Source organism: Bos grunniens, chromosome 8 (genome assembly GCF_055505025.1).
Source record: "Bos grunniens cultivar Pamir isolate PY7600 chromosome 8, Bosgru_T2T1.0, whole genome shotgun sequence".
Lineage (NCBI taxonomy): Eukaryota > Metazoa > Chordata > Mammalia > Artiodactyla > Bovidae > Bos > Bos grunniens.
In genome coordinates this window covers 42,569,549-42,594,944 of record NC_141172.1, presented here as the reverse complement: position 1 = coordinate 42,594,944, position 25,396 = coordinate 42,569,549, and the positions used below count along the sequence as shown (strand labels likewise).

The window sequence follows — 25,396 nt, the reverse complement described above, 5'->3', positions numbered from 1 at the left end:
TTAAAGTCTCAGGAGACATACTAATACATTTTTATAATTATCTAATCCCTTGAGAAGCATACAAAAGGAACTTCTATTCTTGTTGGTTTCCATTTAATGCATTGAAGTTAAGACTCCTTTTGATAGTTTATGTAATTTTTGGCTTGATTAGAGGCAAAAACTTAAATTTGTTGATTGCATTGCATTTTTGGTTATTTTGTTCTGATTTCTATTGGTAATTCTGACTTGTTTACCCTTTGATCTTAGGGAAAATATGAAAAAATAATTAGAGCATAGGTAGAAATCAAATTTATTCATCCTGAATTTATTCATCCTTCCTCCTCTCCCCATGCCTTTCCCTCTCTGTCTCCAGTACCTCTCTTTTTTTGTATTCCTCTTAACAGAATTGCTCTTTGCTATAAAAATTGCTGGTTTAAGAGCAGCTTTTTTTAGGGGCTGGAATTGTCCATATTATGTGATGTTTTGACTCACTTTTCTACCAGATACTCCCTTGCCTGCCTTCCCATAGAGCCATAGACCCAAGCTGATCATCTTTGTATTATAGTCCCTTTGATTCACTATTCTAGCCCAAAGGGTATCCTTCTAATATCATTGATTACTTTTGTCAGATTTTTTTCTTATACATATAGAGTCACAGAGCAAATACTTTATTGTGTCTGGCTTCTCTCCGTGTCATATTTGTAAAATTGATCCATGCTGTTTCATATGGCTATGGGTTGTTTATTTTCATTTCTTATTGTGTCCCATTGTGTGAATATTCTACTGTTTATCCATCCTACTGGAGATATACAGTGAGTTGTTTCTATTTTTGGACTAATATGAACACTGTTATTATGAACGACTTTGTGCATGTTTTCTCATGAACATATGTATACATTTCTGATAGGATAAGTACCTAGGAGTGGAATTGCTGAGGCATGCAGTTTACTGTAGCCGACACTGCCAGAGTGGTTCTATTAATTACCTTTCCAACAGTTTACGTGAGTCCTAGTTGCTCTGCATTCTTGCCAGTGCTTGTTATTGTCTGTTCTCCTCTTTTAGCTATTCAGGTAAATGAGTGTTATTGAATTCCCCAGACGACTTATGAAGATGAGCACCTCAAAGATGGTTCATTATTCTTTTTGTTTTACAGCATAGTGAGATAGAAAAGTCAGGCCAGCTAAAGAATTAATTGAGACTTTGTATCAGTTTTTTAAACCAGTCCAGCTTTTCTGTTTCTCCTTGCTGTATAATTCATTTCTTGTGAGTTTTTTCTTTTAACTGGTGGGAGATACTGCTCAAGAGATTTACTACTAATAAAAGTTTAAAAAATGAAAGTTTGTGAATAAACTCTACTGGTTCTGAGAATAAAAGTATTTGGTGTATAGAAAGACTGAAATTTTGTTCATGTTGTCTTAATCTTTCAACTTTTCTAGTTTGTAAAATCAATCTATTGATTTTTGCCATTCACTGTGACATTTTTATAGGGGATTTGCCTGAGTCATGCTCTGTAGTTGGCCAGGAATTAGATTTCCACATGAAAATATAAAAGAAGATTTGAGTTCTTGGTGCATTTTTTTTTTTAAAGGAAAAACAGGGGTTGTCAACACAAGGATAAATTGGATACTCTAAAGCTTCAGTGTCCATGCTGAAAGTTTTTGCCATTTCTTTAAAAATGAAGTAAGTAGTTTCAATGAAATTTAACATATGACTTGGTGGGCTTGAGTTTGTTTTGATTTATTTTCTGTTGGCCTTTTGAAATTTCATCCTTCTTCTCTTTAGGGCATCTGTTTTATCTTCCCAATTGTTTGTTTTTAAGGATTGTATGCCTCTTTTAGAATGCAGCCTAGTTCTGAACTTATTCAACGTTCTGTCTTCCCTTAAATATTACTAGGGGTAATACTGACCAAGGGATAGACACTGTTGTTCTTAAATACTTTTAAGGTATTTGTGGCTACTGTTTGGTTTCTTTCTGGCAGGGTTGAATCTTGTGCGGCATAACCTGAAGGGTATTTGGAGAATGCTGGCTTCTGACCTTGAGGGCAGAAGAAGATTTCTCTGCCTCCGGAAACATCACCCTTTGATCTCCTTTCTAAGTTATGATTCAGGAGTGGGAGGAGAGTTGGCTGAATCCCTATCAAGGAGAGGAGGCTGGGAGAGAAAAGATTGGGGTTTACTTACTACAACTCAAAGTTTGTCAGCCTTGGCAAGGTTTCACTAACAATTGAGAGAAGCAACTCAAATAGTTCACTGCTTTGAAAGTTTGTGTATATTGTTTAGTTTTTTTTTAATGCTGAGAGAATTCAAGGTTAGTCCTCGAATGAAGTCATGTGAACTTACTTGTGTTCTGGTATGTTTTTACTGGAGGGACTGGAAAGGCGAGCAGTTGTGACTGCTCTCAGACTGGAGTCTGAGAATTGTTTTCCACGTTGGGAATGACAACTGTGTGGGTGGCAGACAGTGTGGAGACACTGCCTTGAGGAACAAAAGGGGCTTTTTGTGGAGTAGCCAAGTTATGCTTTGTCAGCACTCAACAGTATATGTTGAATGAATGTGTATAGTTTCATCAGTGACATACTAGGGCTGCCGGATCTGCACAAGGGTACCAGTTCATTAATTTTTATAGTGGTTTTAGGTGCACACTGAATAGTAACCTATCCTGTAGATGATCAGGAATTTCATGCTTCTATCTGTTGAAATTTAAACAGTTTGGTTATAAAGAGATTTCTCCTAATAAGATTTGACCCCACCTGCCAGGTGTGTTGGAGAAGGAAATGGCAGCCCACTCCAGTGTTCTTGCCTGGAGAATCCCAGGGACGGGGGAGCCTGATGGGCTGCCATCTTTGGGGTCACACAGAGTCGGACACGACTGAAGCGACTTAGCAGCAGCAGCAGCCAGGTGTGTATGTGAGTCAGGTGTTGATTCTCCAGTGCTCCTCTTTCACATACACCTTTTGTGTGTATGAACTTAGAGACATGAAGGTACTTACTGTAACTTATCTTCCCCACATTTCATGGACCTTTTTAGAGAGGTTTTTTTTTTTTTTTTTAATCAATTTTTAGGCTAATAGAGAAAGAGAACTGTTTCTTTTGTTTGTTTTTAAGGTTTCTTTTAGCCAACCTCAGGAAACAAAAGGCTACTGTTTGGAAACCAGGAAAAGCTAATTGGAAAGACTTTGTTTTCTTTTGGTGAAATCCCTTGTGCTCATACAGGTTTTTTGTGTTTGTTTTTTTTTTCACACCTTCTAGAGAACCAAACTATCTCTCACTCAGAAATAAAGAGCTACTGTGTCTGGGCTCAATTTTGCCTGTTTTGGGGCAGAGTCTGCCAAGGGTTCATCTTTTGAAGTCAAAAATGGGTAAGAAGACCTTGAGGACTCAGTGAGCCCTTAAAGATTCAATAAAATAGCTTTAGTGCAGTGAAAAAAAATCAGTCACTTTCCTGCCCTTTCACCTATGCTAGCAAAAAAAGGAAATACCACTTAAGGGCTTGAAGTTCATATAGTTTACGAATCCTTTTCCTGGGAACTTTCAAAGAAAAGGTGTGTTGTGAATCTACCTCTGGCCTCTCATCCAAGTTAGCCAAATAACTGTGCTTGCCAGTTATTTGACCTGATTTGAGTCCTGACTTCAGGCTATTCTTCACATGTCAATATCTGTATTTTAGCCTGGATCCCAGGCAAGATTGGAGGTACTGAATCCATAGAAACTGTCTCTTTCTGAGCATCTCCTTTTTCCTCCATGACCCTCAGTGACCCAGGGCAGCCTTTCCTTTCCCTTCTCCTAACCTTTATTTCTGGATAGGTCACATTGATGGGACCCGATTCAATATAGTGCAATGGTGAGGAGCTTGGACTCTAGAGCCTCAAGTCTGCTACTTCTTGCCATGCATGTGTTTTGTTTTTGCCTCTGTGTGTCTGAAAAGGAAGAGTAATATAATCATGCCTAGGTGTTTAAGTGTGTCTTGACTGGAGGAGGGAGAAGGAGGATAGAGAAGAGAGGGAAGATAAAGGAAGGAACATTTAGGATATAGTATTTCCTGACTGTATATCTCCCTGGGACAAAAAAAAAATCTCAAAAGAGCTATTTTGTTTGCTTATGACCAGAGAAACAGAGAAAGGATTGTGATCCCAGCTCGCACTGAGTAGATCAGAGAAGAACCTTGGGAGCTAGTAACAAGGCAGAGGAATGGACTTCCCTGGTGGTGCAGTGCATAAGAATCTGCCTGCCAGTGCCAGGGACGCAGGTTTGACCTCTGGACTGGGAAGATCGCACACACTGTGGAGCAGCTCAGTGTGTGTGCCATAACTTCTGAGTGTGTGTGCTGCAGCTGCTGAAGCTCACGCACCTTCGTCTGTGCTCCCCAAGAGAAGCCACCACAATGAGAAGCTGCATACCAGATCAACACCAGGCCCTCCCTGCCCCCCTACCCCTGCACCTCACAGAAGTTAAAAGTGTCAGTACCCAGTGACCAAAAAAAAAAAAAAAGGGGAGAGGAGGACTCAGGGCTCTGGGTCCAGTAGGAAACCCCAGTGCCATTAAGTGCCACCACCCTTCTCCCTTCTCTGCAAGTTCTTCCACAATTTTGGCTGAGCAAAATAACCTTTCTGCTTATACCATGGAGATAATGAGAGGTCCTGCACAGAGGAGCTGAGAGGATCAATGAGGTAATAGATGTGTGAGAGCTACCCAAGCTCTCTTGAAATATGATCATTGGAGAAAACTGTTGCTCCATTTGCTGTCCCAGGCCAAGGAAGCTTTCATAGGCTGTTTAGGATAATATAATTCCTGGTAATTGCTGGGAAATTGTTGAGGTTAGGATATTTTTCTCCGGGGGCACTGGGATGGGGAGAGAAGTGATATGTTCTTGGTACCGTAAGTCTGTGCTCTGAACATCTCTTCTGGGAAGTAGTCTGGACCAATAATTCTGTTGAGTAGTGATGGAAAGATACTGCTAGACTTTTAAGGGCTGGTGGTGAAAGCCATTCACCATTCATAAAAGTGTTTCCAGGGTATGATGCATCAGATCAGATCAGATCAGATCAGTAGCTCAGTCATGTCTGACTCTTTGAGACCCCATGAATCGCAGCACGCCAGGCCTCCCTGTCCATCACCAACTCCCGGAGTTCACTCAGACTCACGTCCATCGAGTCAGTGATGCCATCCAGCCATCTCATCCTCTGTCGTCCCCTTCTCCTCCTGCCCCCAATCCCTCCCAGCATTAGAGTCTTTTCCAATGAGTCAACTCTTCGAATGAAGTGGCCAAAGTACTGGAGTTTCAGCTTTAGCATCATTCCTTCCAAAGAAATCCCAGGGCTGATCTCCTTCAGAATGGACTCGTTGGATCTCCTTGCAGTCCAAGGGACTCTCAAGAGTCTTCTCCAACACCACAGTTCAAAAGCATCAATTCTTCTGCGCTCAGCCTTCTTCACAGTTCAACTCTCACATCCATACGTGACCACAGGAAAAACCATAGCCTTGACTAGACAAACCTTTGTTGGCAAAGTAATGTCTCTGCTCTTGAATATGCTATCTAGGTTGGTCATAACTTTCCTTCCAAGGAGTAAGTGTCTTTTAATTTCATGGCTGCAGTCACCATCTGCAGTGATGTTGGAGCCCCCCAAAAATAAAGTCTGACACTGTTTCCACTGTTTCCCCATCTATTTCCCATGAAGTGATGGGACCAGATGCCATGATCTTCGTTTTCTGAATGTTGAGCTTTAAGCCAACTTTTTCACTCTCCACTTTCACTTTCATCAAGAGGCTTTTGAGTTCCTCTTCACTTTCTGCCATAAGGGTGGTGTCATCTGCATGTCTGAGGTTATTGATATTTCTCCCGGCAATCTTGATTCCAGCTTGTGTTTCTTCCAGTCCAGCATTTCTCATGATGTACTCTGCATAGAAGTTAAATAAGCAGGGTGACAATATACATCCTTGACGTACTCCTTTTCCTATTTGGAACCAGTCTGTTGTTCCATGGCCAGTTCTAACTGTTGCTTCTTGACCTGCGTACAGATTTCTCAAGAGGCAGATCAGGTGGTCTGGTATGCCCATCTCTTTCAGAATTTTCCACAGTTTATTGTGATCCACACAGTCAAAGGCTTTGGCATAGTCAATAAAGCAGAAATAGATGTTTTTCTGGAACTCTCTTGCTTTTTCTGTGATCCAGCAGATGTTGGCAATTTGATCTCTGGTTCCTCTGCCTTTTCTAAAACCAGCTTGAACCTCAGGAAGTTCATGGTTCACATATTGCGAAGCCTGGCTTGGAGAATTTTGAGCATTACTTTACTAGTGTGTGAGATGAGTGCAGTTGTGCGGTAGTTTGAGTATTCTTTGGCATTGCCTTTCTTTGGGATTGGAATGAAAACTGACCTTTTCCAGTCCTGTGGCCACTGCTGAGTTTTCCAAATTTGCTGGCATATTGAGTGCAGCACTTTCACAGCATCATCTTTCAGGATTTGAAATAGCTCAACTGGAATTCCATCACCTCCACTAGCTTTGTTTGTAGTGATGCTTTCTAAGGCCCACTTGACTTCACTTTCCAGGATGTCTGGCTCTAGGTCAGTGATCACACCATCGTGATTATCTGGGTCGTGAAGATCTTTTTTGTACAGTTCTTCTGTGTATTCTTGCCATCTCTTCTTAATATCTTCTGCTTCTGTTAGGTCCATACCATTTCTGTCCTTTATCCAGCCCATCTTTGCATGAAATGTTCCCTTGGTATCTCTTATTTTCTTGAAGAGATCTCTAGTCTTTCCAGTGTCTTAATGGATGGAGCGGATTTGATCTGTTTCTTACAGCAACATGTACTGTTGTCTGTTCTCATGTTCTTTACAATTAATAACTTTCATTCCACAGTACAAATTGAGAGTAAAAAGGCAAGTCATGAAGTAGAAGATATTAGTCATATCATATATCCAAGAAGAAACTTGTTCAGAATATGTAAAGAACAGTTACACATTAATAAGAAAAAGTGAAAATATAATTTAGAAAATGAGCAGAAGGGCATTCTGTATTATCAGTCATCAGAAAAATACAAATTAAAACTATTATAAAATACCAATACAAACCTACCCAAATGGCTAAAATAAAAAAATTCCTAACAACCAAATGAAGATATAGAAAAGCTTAAACTCTCATACACTGCTGATAGATACGTAAATTGGTTTAACTACTTTGGGAAGCTTTTACTTATCTATAAAACTGAACAAACTTGTATCCTGTTACTCAGTAATTATACTCCCAAATATGTATACCCAACAGGAGTGAGTGCTTATGTGCACCAGAAGGATTTACAAGAATGTTTATAATGGAATGATAGAAACATAATAGAAACAAGCCAGGTATTGAATAAATATTTGTGGTATGATTATGCATTGAAATACAACACAGCAGTAAAAAACCAAATTACTGCTACACAAAACTTGATGAATCTCATAGATATTGAGTAAAGGAATTCAGAAATTAGTATACATATTGTATGATTTCATTTATATGAATATCAAAAGAGAGGCAAAAATACTCGATGGTGACAGAAGTCGGTATAAGGATGTACTGGCTGGTGAGGGACCTAGGGGTGGTGATGATTTGGATATATTCGTTCGTGAAAAAATTCATCATGATAAATATTTAAGATTTATGTACTTTATGTGTTATTCTTTAAAAAGTTTATTAAGATCAAACATTTACAAATAAATCAAAAATTAAAACAAAGTAGTAAGGCTTATTGGCTGCATAAAAGAGAAACTCATTTATACTGGCTTTAACAAACCGGCATCAGCAATAAGAAGTTTGACCAAAACAAACAAACAAATAGCAACCAATCCAATAAGGAATTTCTTGGAAGGAATCCAGTGGAAATTCAAGTGCATGATAGCCAGCCGGTCTTCCTGGGAATTGGGAAGTTAGAGCTGGAAGTTATGGTTTCTTTTGAACACTCCTGATGTCTTGTCGCTAGCATTTTTACCATTCTTTGGCTTTTTTCTGTAGATCATCTTTCTCTGCTTCAACTCACGTTTGGGTAGAGAATGGCACTACAGTCCTTGCGTATCATGACATCCCATTTCAAGCCTAAGTTTTTGTACCATATGGTCCTCTCTTCTTAGCTCTCTCTCATTCCTGGTGGATCAGCTTTGCCTAGGCCTCCTTTTCCCCTCTGAGAATGGGAACTGTTGTGTGGTCCTGTCAGCTGTGGTCAGCGTCTGGGATCACACAGAAAACACAGAACAGCCAAGGCTGAGGCTGGGTGGATTTTTCAAAAAGGGGAAATGTATGTGGGAAGAAAATGGTTTATTCCTGAATGGGGTTTTTTAGAATTACCCTTCACTTTTCATTAGGCACCTTCTTAGTGTGCCTTTTTTTTCTTTCTTTTTTTCCCCCACTTGTTTCCTCCCAATTAAACAGACTCTTACTATAACCTATGAATATGACACCTTGTCAGCTTAGTCTTAGTACATGTTCTGAGTTTCTCTGGACTTGTAGCTTGCCAGGACCTCATCACAAATTTGTAAGAGGTGGTGTTGAATATTTTTCCTTCAGAAATTAAGTTTTTAGGTGAATTCATATATATTTTTATCAGAATAACTATGAGAGGAATATTAACTTTGGGCATTATTTTTCTTTGGCTTTTAGAAAAAAAAATAGAGACATCTAATAATTTTCATTAAGTTCTATCCTAATTGATCATTTGAAAAATTATTTGCATCATCAAATCTTATATCTGATGAGTTACGATTTCCAGGTAGGGACTAATACTAAAAATTAAAATGAATCTGACCTAGACTTTGAAAAGAATGGTTTCTACATACCATAAAATATTAGGCAGTTACATTTCCTTGTTTTGCAAGGAGACTGGTATGCCAGTTACGTTTATAACCTTGATTCTTGTTTTATCCCCACATCAGTTAGAGATTAATTACATACCTGGGGAAGGGTGAGCTGTTTGAACCTTATCTTCTTTGAACCTACTATTGTTTTCAACAAGATCTTCTAAAGGTCAAACAAGTAACTTAAGTTTTCCGCTTCCCCCTAAAGCACATATTTATAAGGTAAAAACTTTAAAAAAGCCAGAGTGTTATTTTCAGTTTATTGTATTCTTATGCAGATGGTTAGCATGAAAATTCATTGGCACTAAAACCTACTTGTTCATCTGCCTTTATTAGGCTGCTCTGAGTATTAATATTTCATTGAGCCTTAAAACATTTTTTTAAAGGAAGCATTGGTTTCATGTCTAAGAGTAGATGATGCTTAATGGCTTAAAACAACATATTTTAATTTCTTGTTCACATTACATGACAGCTCTGGCTCTGCTCCAAGGCTGGTCTTTGCTCTAGATCCAGGCCTGTGGAGCTACCGCACAGTCTGGGACATAGTCTCATGAGGGCAAGAAAGGAAACGACCAGTCCATTCATGACTATTACTGCTTCTGCGTATATGCTACTTCCAGTCACATCCAGTTTGTTGAAACAAGTCACATGGCTAAGCCTGCTAACAATAGGGTAGGACGTGTAATTAATTCTTCCATCTGGAGCCTCTGTAAGTCACATGGCACAGGAGGTGTAATCCTCTTATGGGGAGGACAGCAAATAACTGAAACAACAACAGAATCTACCATAGTGGAAAACTGTGTTTAATTCAAAGAAGTTTAACAGCCAGGATGCTGATTTAGGAATGGCTTTCGGAATTGACTAAATGTGTATTTTTGAAAAGGTTATGCTTCAGAAATCTGTCTAGATCTGGGAAACAAGTCTAGTTTTTGCTTGGGACTGATGAATCTTTTATGAACTGCAGAGCTATACCCACAGTTTGGTAACTTTCCACTCATGGTTTTTCAAGGGTCTCGATCTATATTTTAATCTAGAAATGACTCTTTTACTTTCTGGACTTTTATTTCTTAATTTTCCATGTACTACTGCTGTCTTATTGGTCATTGTTTTTTGTTTATCTGTATTGATATGGTCTTGCTAGTCAATTAAAGGCAGATGGTTCTGTCAAAAGAAGAGTAGAGAAGGGGCCTTTTGGCAAAACTAAAATTTGTTGGGGCTTAGTAAATATTCTCTCACAAGTGAAATTTCTGTCTTATTTAAAAAATATAAAATCAGAATCCTTTAAAGAAAGAAGGCAAATTATAACCGTACTTATTGCGAGATGCAGAACTTCAGTGCCTTGGTTGTCTATTCACCATCTACATGGTGGAAAAATTCAGAGCTCTTTCAGAGTTGGGGAAGCTTGCTCATTCCTACATGTTTACCCTCACAGCCTTTGCATGAAGTTGGGGGCAATCTGTTGAGGCAAGAATCTTGGATAGTTTCTGTAATTTTTATGCGAATGCTGAGATTTCTTCTGCTTGGCTGACTTTTATAGTAAGTGGATCCTTGATTGGTGACATTGACTGTTGCACTCTGGGGTTCTTCCTAAGCATTTGCCTGCCCCAGCTGCTCATGAAAACAGAACTAGGGCTCATCGATGAAATTCTAAAGAATCTTACACGCCAGTTCCATCAGAGCACTGGGTTCTTGGAATGCTGCACTTTTCTTTAACTTCTAATGTCTTTTAATGAATCATATATGTGATGTCCTTTGCTTGTATCGAGGGATAGTGAAGAGTTTAAGAAACGCCACAGGAACCTCTCACACATATGAGCTCTTTTGTGTCTCTCAACAGCCTTTTGCTGAAGAACCATTGGAAAAGCTGTCCTAGGTCTCCCTATCAGGCGGTGCTGGGACTTTGCTTGGAAGAATATTTGACTGAACACTGTGACTCTTGTAAGAGATGCAGTTTCCTTATTGCTTTCTTCAAGTATATATCGCACTGTTAAACTGCCGTGTAGAACTTCATGATAGTCATTTTTGCTAACTGGTGGATGCCTCATTTACTGCTCCACTCTTTTTTCCCTTGTTCTCATTTTTTTTTTTTTTTCTGTTTTTAAAATTAAGGTAAGTTAGTCTAGTTTTGAAGGTTGCCTGATGCCCTTTTTGGAACAAGGTTGTATATAAACACATATATTATGTTTACTTGGTACAGTTAAACATTTTAAGAGGGCCTACTTATATGAAGTTCGCAGAGAGAGAGAGGAAGGAAGAGGAGGTGGAGTAGGGTGGGGAGAACACCCCTTTCGGTGCTCTTTGTCCCCTTTATTGTTCTCACAAGCAGATGTGTGTGCTTAGGGGATTCCTGGGGTCTCTGTCACTTGCACTCAGGGCGAAACTCTTTCTGGCCTTTTGATAATGAGGAAGGGGCTCCTGATGTGCCATGGGATCTGATTTCCAGGCCCAGGACCAAGAGTTGGATTGAACTGGCAGAATGAAAACAATGTAATAGACACTTCTGCAGGGACGGGTCAAGAAGGGACTGCAGGCTAATTTGGGGGGTTGAAGTTGGTGTTTCCCAACAAGCTACTCTGGCTTCTCATCCAGCTTACTCTCCGAACTCTGATATTCTCCTTGGGCTCACAGTGCCTGTCTGCCTGTGTTGTCCTGACCTCCTGCCCCTGACCTGTCCTGGCTTATCCTTCGTTACTCTCCACTGGTGTGTACGGATTGTAGTAATCATGCAGAATTGGCCAAAACTCTGGACTGCAGTGCGGTAGCTTCGCCTTGAAAGTGCCTCCCTTGAACTCTGACTTGATGATACAACTTTGCTGTTGTTGATGGATAATATAAAGTATGCTCATGTTAAACTTTTTTGTACATTTGCTAGTTCTACTCCTGGCTTACTTGCCACTCCTTTTCAGTTATCTTTGCCAGTTCTTCATAGCTATGATTTTGGAAAGGTGTGTGTGTGGGGGTGCTGCACGGATGGTTAGGGCTCAATCCTTGATTCTTTTTCTAGACATCTGCTCCCTTGGTGATCTCATCCAGCCTCAAAGCTTTAGGTATCATCCATATTCCGATTATTCTCACATTCATTTCTCCAGCTGTGACTTCTTTTCCCAACATTACACTTACATGTCCAACTGCCTCCTGGTGTTCCCACCTGGATGTCTGATAGCCACCTCAAGCTTGGCAGGGCTGAAATGGAATTCCTGGTTTCCCCCCAAACTCATTCTTATCACAGTCTTCCTTGATAGATGGTAAATACCCCCAAACTGTGGCTGTGTTTGCCCTCTGTTCTTTCCTCTCCACCTTAGAAATATATCCAGAACCTGTCGCCTCTTCCCCCTTTTCCACTGCCATCATTCTCTCCTCCCTAGATTACTGCAGCAGCCTCACGACTGGTCTCCCTGCTTCAACAGTGGTCCCTTAAAAACAGAAGTCAGATGAGACACTTTTCTCCTCAAACCCTTTCTTGGCTTCCTGTTTCTGTAAGAGAAGTTTTTTCAGTGAACCCCGTGGCATTCTTGACCTCTTGGCCCCTGGTTACCCTCTAGCATCCTTTCCAGCACTCTTCCTGCTCCTGTGCTCAGCAGCGGCAGCTCTTTGTTCTTCCTCAGGGATGCCTACGTACTTGCCCTCAGGGCCTTTGCACAGGCTGCTCTTCTTATCTCTGTGCTTGTTCATGCTGAGTCCTGCTCAGATGGCACCATCTCAGTACGTTAACTGTTCAGATTATAATCTGCCTTCTCTTGACCCTCTTTGCCTAGCTCTTCCTTTTCTTTCCCCTATAGCATACTAACTTTACCTAGGATGGTTACTGTCCATCTACTGCCGTAGGTTATGGGCTTCCCCAGGGCAGGGATCTTTATCTGATTCATTGGCTGATATATATCAGACTTCCAGAACAGAGCCTGAAAATGTAGAAAGCATTTAATGGATTTTTTTTTTTTTTTTTGGTAAGTCTTTATTGAATTTGTTACAATATTGTTTCTGTTCTTTGTGTTTTGGGTTTTCTGGCCCCAAGGCAAGTGGAATCTTAGCTTCCAGACTAGGGATCAAACCCATATCCCTTGCACTGGAAGGTGAAGTCTTAACCAGTGGACCACCAAGGAGGTCTCTAAAACTTTTTATTTTGTATTGTGATAGTTTCTTCTGCACAGCAGAGTGACTCAGTGGTATATATACATGTATCCATTCTCCCCCAAACTCCCCTCCCATCCAGGCTGCCACATAAGGGTTGAGCAGAATTCCCTGTTCTATACAGTAGGACCTTCTTGGTTATCCATTTTAGATATAGTGGTGTGTACCTTTCAATCCCAAACTCCCTAACTAGTCCCTCCCCCAATCCTGTAAATGCGTTCTCTAAATCTGTTTCGTTCATTTGTATCATTTCTTTTTAGATTCTGAATATAAGGGATATCATATGATAGTTCTCTTTCACTGACTGCACACAGTATGACAATCTCTAGGTCATAGCAAATAGCATTCTTTCTTTTTAATGACTGAGTAACATGTCATTGTATGTATGTACCACATACTCTTTATCCATTCCTCTGTTGATGGACATTTAGGTTGCTTCTGTGTGTTGGCTATTGTAAACAGTGCTGCAGTGAACATTGGGGTGCATGAATCCTTTCAGATCCTGTTTTTCTCCAGATAAGTGCCCAGGAGTAGGATTGAGGGTCTTATGGTAGTTCTCTTTTTAGTTTTTTAAGGAATCTTCATACCGTTCTCCATAGTGGCTGTACCAATTTACATTCCCCAATACATCTTTATTGTTGAATAAACTACTGATGAGGATTTGCTGTGCCATTCAGAATCCCTCCAAGGAGGAAGTGTATGTTTTAGTTCTCTGTTTGAAAAGTGTTTACAGTATTTCTCTGATGAACTGGGACTTTTTTTTCCCAGTCATGAAAGTTGTGTACCTCATCCAGTTTCCATTTATGCTTTGGCTCCCAGGATGCCAGGAACTAAGTTTTATGCTTAACTTTAATAGTGATTCTGTGTTTCAATATATAGGTAAAATAATAACAATCATTTCCCTCCTTTTCTGTCTCCCCTCCCTGTAGTTCAGATGGTAAAGAATCTGCTTACAATACAGGAGACTCAGGTTGGATCCTTGGTACAGGAAGATCTGGAGAAGCGAATGGCAACCCACTCCAGTATTCTTGCCTGGAGAATCCCATGGACAGAGGAGCCTGGTGGGCTAAGTCCATGGGATCGCAAGAGCCGGACAGGACTGAGCGACTAACACTACTACTACTAGCTTTCATTTGTTGATAAGTTGCTTTGTAGTTCTTTTTCTTTATTTTTGGAGAAGAACTATGCCTTTTATTGTTAGACCATTCAAGTAACCTTTAGAGTAATCGGTGTGTAAGAATTCTTTTCTGTTCTACAAAGAAGTCACAGTTTATCAGAGAGTTGTTTGTCTTAGCTTATAGCTGATTTTCTTTTGAGTTTTCATCCAGGTTGTCATGATTGTTTCAGGCAGTGTGCTTACTGGTTTGGTCAGTATTCTGAAACAGCAATTTTGATTATGTTATCTCTTCATAGGCTTTTATTTGATTGAATTGTACTTATACAGATATTAATGTACTTGTAAACTACCATTGTCTACTTCTTAGGCTCAGTCAGTTCAGTTCAGTTGCTCAGTTGTGTCCAACTCTTTGCGACCCCATGAATTGCAGCACTTCTTAGGCTAGTCAATCCCAAATTCTTGCTTCTTAAACCCAAGGGCCTTTATTTCTGACAGAAAATTTGAGCAATTTCTTGCTCCAGTTCGATAAGAGGAATTGTTGGCTAAAACCAGGGAGGATTAAATTAACAGAAGGCTGTTCAGTCTGGATACCTAACTGATGCCCTAGCATGTGCTTTTAAGATGAGAGTTGTTTTAGGGGTGTCTAAAGCCATAGGCCTAAGTGTCTTCCTAGAACTTCAGTTTTGCTTGAAATTTTTAGAGAAACCTCTTTTCAATTTGAGCAAGTTCTGTCACAAAGATGCTTAAAAAAATCTGCAAAACATCACATTCATGAGTTGGTCAAATGTGAGTTAATAATTCTAGTAAATGTACTTTTATTTAAGCAGGCGTGTGGTGATGTTAGCCACGTGATCTAGGAGTGTAAGCCTCAAGGCTTGTGCCAATTTCCCTGCTCCTGTGGCTGCTAATTAAGCATTAGAACTGAAAATGGGAATTTTGCAGTGACTCTTTTAGTAACCACACAATGTTTTTTCATATGTAATTTTTAAATTTTATGTATTTATTTTCGGCTGTGTCACGTCTTCGCTGCCATGTGGGCTCTTCTCTAGTTGCATTTTCATTGCGGTTCAGGGGCTTCTCATTGTGGTGGCTTCTCTTGCTGCAGATCACGAGCTCTAGGGTACATAGGTTTCAGTAACTGAGGCAGGTGAGCTCAGTAGTTATGGCTCCCAGGCTCCAAAGCACAAGCTCAATAGTTGAGGCACATGGGCTTAGTTGCTCTGAGACATGTGGATTCTTCCTGGATCAAGGATCAAACCTGTGTCTCCTGCATTGGCAGGCAGATTCTTTACCACTGATCCACTGGGAAAGCCCACAACTGGTGTTTTTGTTTTTTTCAACAAATTGAGTTTGTCACTCAGAGGATCAGTAGTTTCCATTTATTTAAAAAATCTGATTACCTAAAGCCATTGTTTCTTACAAATCAGTTCAGTTTCCTATTCAAGTTGCTTTTAATCAAGTCTTGCATTCAAACCCACACACATCCTTAACTTCACCTCTCATAAGAATGAGGTAATGGAAATCACAAGAGTACTGGGAACACCTTCAAAGAGTCTATCCATCTGACCTTGTGTCTGAGGCATTCTCCTAATGAATGGGTCAACCTGGGGATGCCCATGTCCCCAAGCCTCAGATTGGAGTTGGTGAACAGTACCAGCACCAGTCACCTAAAAACCATAGGTTGTTCTTAGATGCTATTTGAAATGTGGATTTTATTACATTGGTAATGCAGATTAGCCCATCATTGAGTCTCATGTGTTTAAAAAAAACAAAACATGAATATTGGCTCTATGGAAAATGTCAATGTTTTGTATGTTTGTGTATATATACTTTAAAAAGTTAAATTACCCTGTAAGGCCTGTAAATGAAAATAGAAGCCCCTCTGCCCTATTTTTCTCCCCTGATTCCTTCTCCTTACAGAAAACTACTTAGAAATCTGTTTTTCTCCTAATGTTGTTGAAAATGGTGATACTTGTGACTGTGAAAATGACAGTGTTTTGAGAAAATATGCTTATTCTGTCATTTCTTGATTTTTTAAAATCTGAATTTGAGTATTGTTTCCTGTCTTCATACTGTGGAAGATGAAACTGTAACTCATAATATCTCCCATGGAGTCTTTTCTAAAATCTTCCTAATGTAAACCTAGTTGCTTAATTTGATTAATATATAACATTTAGATTATAGTGACTGTGAAAATCGTTCATAACTAAGATGTGTCATTCAAATGACATTTCCTTCCTCAAATACACCTTTTTCTCACCCAGAGTTAAGAATGGTTAGATTTATGTACCTCTCACTGATTCACACCCAGATTGAAGCCCAACCTTCTTCTTTATGTTTAAAGACCTCAGGATAGCTGTCTGATCCTTTCCTTCTGAAGGCATTCCTTATGAAGTGTGCCTATCAGCCCGGAGATGGCCCTTATTCCTGTTTCCTGGATCCCATGATGTGTCCTTTCCTTGTGGTGTCTCTTGGTCTCTTCTCTTGGTGGAGGGCATTAGCCAGCAGCTTCTGAGAAGATTTACATGGGAGATACATTTTCATGAAATTTGGCATGTCTTTAAGTCATACCACCTAACTCCCACACTCTTGATAGTTTAGCTAAATGTACTTTTCTGGTTTGGAAATCTTTTCCTTCATAACTGACAAGATTTCTTGCAAAAATTCCAGCCTTTTATGAAAGCTGGAACTTTTCCCTTTCTTCTCTTTGAAAGTTTTTAGTGTCTTTTATGGGCTTCCCTGGTAGCTCAGAGGTTAAAGCGTCTGCCTGCAATGCTGGAGACCTGGGTTCAATCCCTGGGTCAGGAAGATCCCCTGGAGAAGGAAATGGCAACCTACTCCAGTATTCTTGCCTGGAGAATCCCATGGACGGAGGAGCCTGGTGGGCTACAGTCCACGGGGTCACAAAGAGTTGGACGCGACTGAGTGACTTCACTTTTCACTTGTGGCTCAGCTGGTTGTCCGAGGTAGTCTCATTGATCTATTTTCATTAAATTTTCTGGACACAGAATTGCCTTCCCAATCTAGAAACTTATGTTTTTCAATTATTGGAAAATTTCTTGAATTACCTTTGATAACTTTTTCTCTTGATTGAATTTTTCTTGATTGAAATATTGATCTTCTGGAGCAGTCCTTTCAATTTTCTTACCTTTTTCTCCTAGATCTTTGTCTATTTTTTTTCAATGTTGGGTTGAATTCTTCAGCTTTACTTACGACCATTGTATTGAATTAAAAAGTAATTTTCAAGTGGATAATGCATGACTCAAATTTAAAGGAGAGTGTGTGTGCTGTCGCTCAGTCATATCTAACTCTTTGTGACCCCATGGGCTATATATAGCCCACCAGGCTCCTCCTAAAAGAGCAAAGTGAAAAGCCTCTCAGTTCCTGCCTGGCCACCACATTCCCTCCTCAGAGACAGTCAGTGCCATTCCTTTCAGAAGTACTCTGTCTGTATATAAAATCGAATATGGGTTTATTCTCGTATTCTCTTCCCCTTTAAAGTCACAAATTATACCATTCTTTACATTTTGTTATGCACCTTCTTTTTTCATGTAATCATACCTGGAGATTCCGTGGTGTAGGTACAATTTCTCCTATATTTTTATAGTTTTAAACACAACAGCATAGTATTTCTTTTTACAGATACTCTGGGTTTTGTTGACTCTATTTCCTATTGATTTTGCTGTTTGTAACAATGGTGCAAGAGATAATTTTGCATAAACATTGTTTTGTTCACATGTGACAAATTCTGAATATGGAATTAGTGAAAGGATTTGTGGTGGTGCAGTGGTAAAGAGACACAGGAGTGCCAGAAACACAGGAGATGCAGGTTCAGTCCCTGGGTTGGGAAGATCCCCTGGAGAAGGAAATGGCAACCCACTCCAGCATTCTTGCCTGGAAAATTCCATGAACAGAGGAGCCTAACTAACTACAGTCTGTGGGGTTGCAAAGCGTCAGACAACGACTGAGCACGCACATACATAATTGTAATAAATATTGCCCCAAATGTCTTCCATAAAAATTGTGCTACTATGTATAATTATCACCAGCAAGGTATGAAAGTACCTTTTCCCACATCTGTGCCAACATATTATGTTATGAAACTGCTTAATCTCTGGCAGTTTGATAAGTGAAAAATGGTATTTCATGTGGTTTTAATGTGCCTTTGTCTTAAGAGTTGAATATCTTTTTATGAGTCTAGAAAAGCCATTTGTGTTTACCTTTCTGTGAACTATTTTATCCTTTGCTACTGGGCTGTTAGTTTTCAAGTTGTGACACTTTATTTATGAAGGAAATAGGACCTTTTTTGGTAATAAGAATTGGAGTTGTTCACAGTTTATTTCATTTTTTGGACTTGGATTATGTTGCATTTCTTCAGGTAGGTGAATTTACCAACTGCTTGTTTGAAAGCCTTTGAATTGAATGCCATAAAGGGAAAAAAGTCTTCTCCAGTCTAAAATATATATTTTTGTATGTTTTATAAAATATATATTTATATAACATATATCTTTCTGTATTTTATAAAATATATATTTTTATATATTCTACCTGGGTTTTTCCTAGTACTTCTGTGGTTTCCATTTTTATAATTAAATTATTAATCCATCTTAAATTTATTTTAGGAAGTAGGGATGTCAGGTTTACCTTTTTCAGATGGCTGCTGGTTTTCCCAGTATTTATTAATAATTCATTTTTCTTTCTCTTTTTTTGATTGCAGATGCTACCTACCTTTACAATATACAAAATCCCATATGCTTTTGTGTCTGTTTCTGTTCTGTGGCTCTGCTGAGCTATTTGTATTTTATTTGTAACATTATTCTAATTGTTAAAAGTTTTCCAACATATTTTTGTATTAGGGAAGATTAAATTTTTATTTTTATTTTATTGTTGATGTTAATCATCAATTTTTCACTAACGCTTGAATTATGTAAATTTTAAAGGAAACCAATCAGAATTTTATATAGTGTAAAAAGAAGTACACCACCCTAGGTAAGGTCATAGTTTTCTAACTCAAAGCTTGCTTTATTTTTTCCAATGAGTAGGAAGCAGGATGCCAAAACAAGGGTAAGAGGTACTTAATTATTCACCTTTGGCATCAAAACTGGCTTACACATCAGAATATTTAGCCTTGAGGGAGAGAAAAAAAGTGATTACATAGGTCAACAATTGCACAGCAAAACTCAGCTTTGAGAGTTGAAGAGACTTGATTGTGGGAACACTAAGTCGTTTGAGATGAGCTTAGTTCATTCTCAGGTGATGAAAATACATGATCAGTAGTCAGCTGTAGTGCAAGTCACATTGGTGATTTTCCTCCAGTGAAAAGCCTTTATCCATCTGAGATGAGAAAAGAGACTCAGTGAACCGGAGACCTTTTCATTCTGAACCATGACAGCCTTTTGGCACCTCTCCTCAGTGTTGCTCCGAATAGACTGTAAAATGGAAAAAACAGTTGCCACTTCTCTGTGTGTGTCTGTGTGAGCCAGACTGCTGCCATATTAATATTGTGACAGTGAGAAAGAAGAGAACTTGTTTAGGTGGCCACCTGAGGTGTAATGCATACTCATGAGTGAAGCATTTCAGAAACTGTTTTAATGAGTTTAAAACATTGACTATGGGTGCAAGCACAGATATATTATGAAGTAGACTTGTCTTAGCTCAGACTGCTGTAACAAAATACTGCAGACTGAGTTACTTAAGAGACATTGTCACAGTTCTGAAAGGTGGGGGGCCCAATCAAGGTGCCTCGTGGTTGGGTTCTGGTGAGAGCCCACTTTCTGGCTTGTGGAAGGCTGTGTTCTTGCAGTGTCCTCTTGTGTGGAAGGAGGAAGGGCTCTGGCCTCTTCCTCTTCTTGAAGGGACACTAATCCCATCATGGTGCTCCCCCTCAGGACTACATCTAAACCTAATTACTTCTTAGAGGCCCCTCTCCAGATACAGTCACACTGGAGAGTAGGGCTTCAGCGTGTGAGTCTGGAGGGTACACAGATGTTTAGTCCATAACAGGACTGTAAACTGATGAGTGAGCTGTTCCGAGCCCCCGTGGTCAGTCCTCTCCTCAGAGGACTCTCAGGAAACTTTGGCTTCATTTAGACATTACAGTGTGTATAGATTGAACAGTAATTTGAGAGTGCTCCTCTCCCTTTAGGAACTCTGGACCTAAAACTTGGGTTTAAAATCTTCCCTGTAATGCCTGGAGTGGGCCCAGGGTCTTCCAGAGGTTTGTTTTAAAAGGTGCTGCTGTAGCCTCATTTCCCTTTATAAGTGAGAAATTTCAAAAAAGAAGCAGTCACTTGAATGCTAGCATACGTTTTCCTGTTTGTTTTATGTTTTTTTAATATCATTTTTAAGTGTACAATCCAGTGGTATTAAGTATATTCACATGGCTGTGCAGCCGTCACCAGCATCCATCTCCAGAATATTTTCATCTTCCCAAACAGAAACCCACTAAATACTAACTCCTTAATTCCCCTCCACTCCCCGTGACAACAACTATGCTACTTTCCAGTTGTTTTGTTTTATGTTTAGATATATAGCTGATACTCAGAAGCTAAACATTTCTTATTTGAAAGTCTTCACCAAGCTACTTGGCTTGAGCATACAATTTGCTGGTTAAGCCTATGATTAAAATTCACTCTTAATCACTGGTTTTAAAACATCTTGGAAGTGGGTAAAACTGCTTGAGTTTATTATGAAGAAATGTACTTGCAGTTTTCTAGAGTAGATCAGAGATTTCCTTACCCATGGTAGCATCTCGGTCAACTGTGCATATTGTTTCTCTTAGCCAGAAAGCAAAACTGGCCATTGTGGTTATGATAAAGCTTGTGTACACAGCCGTAGGAGGGGGCAGGAAGGTAGCTGTGAGCAGAGTCCCTAGGTAACTTTCTGAAGATGGTGGAGTGTCTGGCACTGTGTGGTTGCTGGTCAGAACGTTTTGAAATTGGATTTTGTCCTGCAGTGATGGTAACTCTTTGACAAGAAAGGCGCTTGTGAATATTTGCATTGCTTTGAAGCCAGTGCCAAGAAGATACTGTGACTGATGGCCAGTCAGAGGCAAAGATGGGTATGTGAGGTTTTCATAACATAGGAATAAAGATTGTTGAAAAAAGGAGACAATAATTAATATTGTCAGTAAAATTCGTTGAACCTGCAGGACAGTTTGGACGAATCATAGCTGTTTTAAGAATCTGCTGCTCATAACGGTGTATCATAGACGTTAATCCTGAGTTAAGAGTGTGAATTTAGGATCAGAGTTTAGGTCTGCGGATTTGTGACTTGGGCGTGTTGTTTAACCTTTCCAAGTTTCTCCTTTCTCACTTTGTTCATCTGAAGAATGGACATGGAGACAGTTACTAGGATCTTTGTAAGAACAGATGAGATAACGCATAGGATTTAAAGTGTTATATGAAACCTCTTATGGCCCTGAAAGAAACATATAAAATGGAAAGTTTTATATACATATATATTTTAACCTTCAAAATACTTGATCTTCCAGTCTGAGTTATTTGACTTATTTGAATCCCAAATAGTTTTTCCTTGATCATGTTTGGATGTCTGGACTATCCTGATTGACTGCCTAGTGAGAAGTCAGGGATAACAGAGGCTGGTTTTTGGCACAGTCGATCAAAACCAGGGTGTCATTCCTAGTTCCTGATGAACTAAGTGAGGCAGATGCAAAGGTCATGTGAACTTGGAACGGTTCCTACCCATTATGTTGTTTTGCTGTTCAAAAAGCAGTCTGGAATTTGTTTTCAGTGGCTAAGTTCATTATCTAACTGTCTCCAAGCCATGCCTCCTGTCTCCAGGCTTGCGAAAAGCAAAACAAAGTCACTGTGCGCCCACATCAGCCTTTTAGGAGGCTCTGGAGATTGGCTGACACGCCCAGCGCTCACAGATTTGGGTTCACAGAAGGAGAGGGATACGTCGCCCAGTCCTTTTCCCACTCTTTGTTTACCCACAAGGTTCAGGAGAGATGTGCAGCATGGGGAGCAGAGAAAGGGGGGCATAAAAAGACCCAGCCCTGTTGTCATATGCACCCAGATGATACATCCGCCTTGATAACTGCCTGTTTGGGTTAACTGGGAAAGGGCCTGAATAATCATAGTGGGAGTATGAAGAATGAGCCTTTAGAGCTACCCAACTGGTGGAAATTCAGAAAATGTAATGTAGAAATGTATGTTTCTCCAGCTTGTAAATCCCAAACAATGGGCTTGTTGGAAGAACTTTTGAAGCTTGTTTGTTCTTTTTGAAAGCATTATTGTGTTCAGTGGGTACATGTGCTTCGGTCATAAAAATGTGTGCCTTAATTACATTGCCAGGGAGGCTGTGAATTTTACTGCCAACAAAGTAATGTAAGATGTGATGTCTTCTCAACAGGCACCAGGAGATTTTTTTTGAGGAAAAGAAAGGCAGAAAATGCTGCTCTTAGGCAGAAAATGCTGACTGTGTTGGCAGATGTATATATTCTGTTTTATAAACATACTAGTGGAGAATGATTTAGTTCTTTGCGTGCTGGTTTTGTCATAATAATTCCTAAGGTGAATTCCCCTCCCCCCTTTAGTTATGCAGTAGCCTGCTGGCAGACATTTAACTATTGACTGTTAATCTTGGGGAATGCTGCTGCTGCTGCTGCTAAGTCGCTTCAGTCGTGTCCAACTCTGAGCGACCCCATAGATGGCAGCCACCAGGCTCTCCCATCCCTGGGATTCTCCAAGCAAGAACACTGGAGTGGGTTGCCATTTCCTTCTCCAATGCATGAAAGTGAAAAGTGAAAGTGAAGTCGTATCTGACTCTTAGTGACCCCATGGATTGCAGCCCACCAGGCTCCTCCGTCCATGGGATTTTCCAGGCAAGAGTACTGGAGTGGGGTGCCATTGCCTTCTCCACTTGGGGAATGAACTACTGTAATTTACCATCAAGGGTACAGAGACAGAAAGAGATATTCAAATGCTTTTAGGGCCTCTTTTCTTCCCAGTGATGTCTTGTCCCAGAAACTTTATGAAAGCTCCAAAACTAAAAAACAAAACAAACAAACAAAAACTTACAATAGGAAAAAAAGCTTTTCTCAGTAGAAAATTCTATGAGTTTCTATAAAATTTTGCTTTGTCTTACCCCTATATGAATAACTGTGGTCTTTTAATTTTTGTTGTGTTTTATAATTTCATGGATGAAGAGGGGAGGCTGAGGTAGGAAGCCAGGCAGGAGAATTAAAAATGATGCCTTTCTTTAAGGGTGCCTCTTTCACCCCCTCCTGCTTGCCTCTCGACCGTGGGATCCAGCAGCATCACTTCCTGTCCAAGTTGGCACTGGCGATGGCACAGTATCTCTGCCCAGTGTTCTCAGACTGCAGCTGGCAAGTTTCCAGTAACAGAGTCACCAGCAGGAACAACTCAACCTCCTTTCTGTCTTTCTCTGCTTCCTTGGGCAGTTTCCCCAGCCCTCAGTCCATCTGTCCCTTGCTTTTTGTAATAGCCCTATTGAGTCCTCAAACCTTGCCTTTGGTTTATAGGAGCACTGGCTTCCTGAGCATCCATGTTTGCCTCTGTTTTCTTCTTTCATGCTTAGGCCCTAAGTATTCTCTAGGGAAGACTTTTCTGTGGGAGAAAGGAAGGATATATTCCTGTCCAGTTGTTTTCCCCTCTAGACGGGGTCAGAAAAATAGCTCATACTTTGGAGTGCCTACTCTGCACTCAGCACCACACCAAGGACTTTCTGTGCATGACCTCATTTAATCCCCAGAACAGTCCTGCGAGATGGGTGCATTATCGCTGCATGCAGGTCAGAGAGGTCGTTTGCCCCAGGTCAGATGGCTGGGATGTAGCAGTGTTCCGAGGACAATGGCCTTGTGCATTGCAGAGTGAGATGGTCTGTCCAGTGAAGCTTCTGGGTGGCAGAGGTGTCCCCAGTTTGTCAGGGGCCTCCCCCCATCTGGGGCTTCAGTTTCTGAGACCACAGTAGGCAGTATGGTATATGGTGGTGTTTGTGATTTCCTGTGCTCTTGACCATTTAGGTATATCTCTCTAAGGTGATTTATGCTTTCTCTTCTACGGTCTTCACTTCTTTCTGAGTCCTCCTTAGCAATCAGTAACAAACATCTATATGTCCACAAACAGGTCTGTCCAAGGCAATCTAGACTTTCTCTACCGTCCTCTCCAGAAGGCTTCCAGGCTCCACTCACTGCTCAAATCTAAAGCCACTTCCATATTTCTAGATCTGTTCTAGCAGCACCCCACTTCCAGGTACCAAAATCTGTATTCATTTTTCTAACCTTGCTATAATAAAATCCACAAGTTTAGTGTGTAAAACAACACAAATGTATTATCTTACAGTTCTGTAGGTCACAAGGTCAACACAGGTCTCACTAAAATCAAATCAATGGGTGGGCAGGGCTAGTTCTGGGAGAGAATCTGTTGTTTCCATCTTCTTGAGGCCACCTGTATTCTTTGGCTCATGACCCCATTCCTCCATCTTCAGAGCCACATCAGTGAGTTGCATCCCTTTCATGCTTTGAGTTTTTCCTGCTGCTACTGCTCTCTCTCTCTGACCACAGCCAGAAAACGCTCTCTGCTTTTAGGGATTCATGATTACACTGGACCATATGGATAACCCAAGGACGTCTCCTATCCTCAAAGGTCCTTAACTATAATCACATCTTCAAAGTCCTTTTTTGCTATGTAACGTATCATAGAGTCATAGATCTGGGAATGAGGACTTGGACATCTTTGTGTCTGGGGGTTGATTATCCTGCCTACTATAGAAGGCACAGTATGAACAGATTACACAGTTAACTCTGGTCTTAGTTTGCAGCCAGCATTCCTATAGGTCAAGCATGTGGTTTTTATTACAACAAATATTTTATTCAGGGCTCATGAGTTCCATCTGGCTGACAGCATGCACCTTGCAGGACAGGTCTGAGATGAGCAAAAGCTCTTGGAAGACTGGAAGCTTCCCCCTTACCTCTTCTAGTAAAAAGGAGGGATAGAAGCAGGGAGACCACTTGAGTTTTGACTGTCTTCCTTATTGTGAAATTAAGAACTAAAACTAAAACAAAACAACAAAAAAGGCTTTCATAATGGAAATACTAGTGCTTATATATAAAATAGACCCATGTCTTAATAGGCTGTTTCTTCTTTGAAGACAGAGCTCAGCTGCATTGTAGTTTGAACCTCTAATCTTCCATGGGAAAATTGGACCCCTCGGAGGCACTTGGTGTGTTTCTGAGCAGGGTCTGCTTGGGTGGATGGGAGGCCCCCTCTCTGCTTGCCACCTGGAATTTGATGCCACTTCCCCTCTGACAGCTGCTTAGCCTCTAGGGCACTCACAAGTTAAATCTTGTCTCAGGAAATAATTT

At 40.2% G+C, this 25,396-nt stretch overlaps 1 protein-coding gene across 12 annotated transcripts in view; it reads left to right on the top strand.

The window, feature by feature from the left end:
• KANK1 (KN motif and ankyrin repeat domains 1) overlaps window positions 1-25,396 on the top strand; it is a 215,161-nt gene that overhangs the window by 5,967 nt on the left and 183,798 nt on the right. For 3 of the 12 annotated variants that reach the window (XM_086415390.1, XM_086415394.1, XM_086415383.1), the window contains exon 2: window positions 10,642-10,742. The exons of the other annotated variants lie outside the window; for them this stretch is intronic. The gene's annotated coding sequence lies outside the window, so the exon portion shown is untranslated. The remainder of the gene's footprint in view (window positions 1-10,641; window positions 10,743-25,396) is intronic. 12 annotated transcript variants of the gene reach the window in all.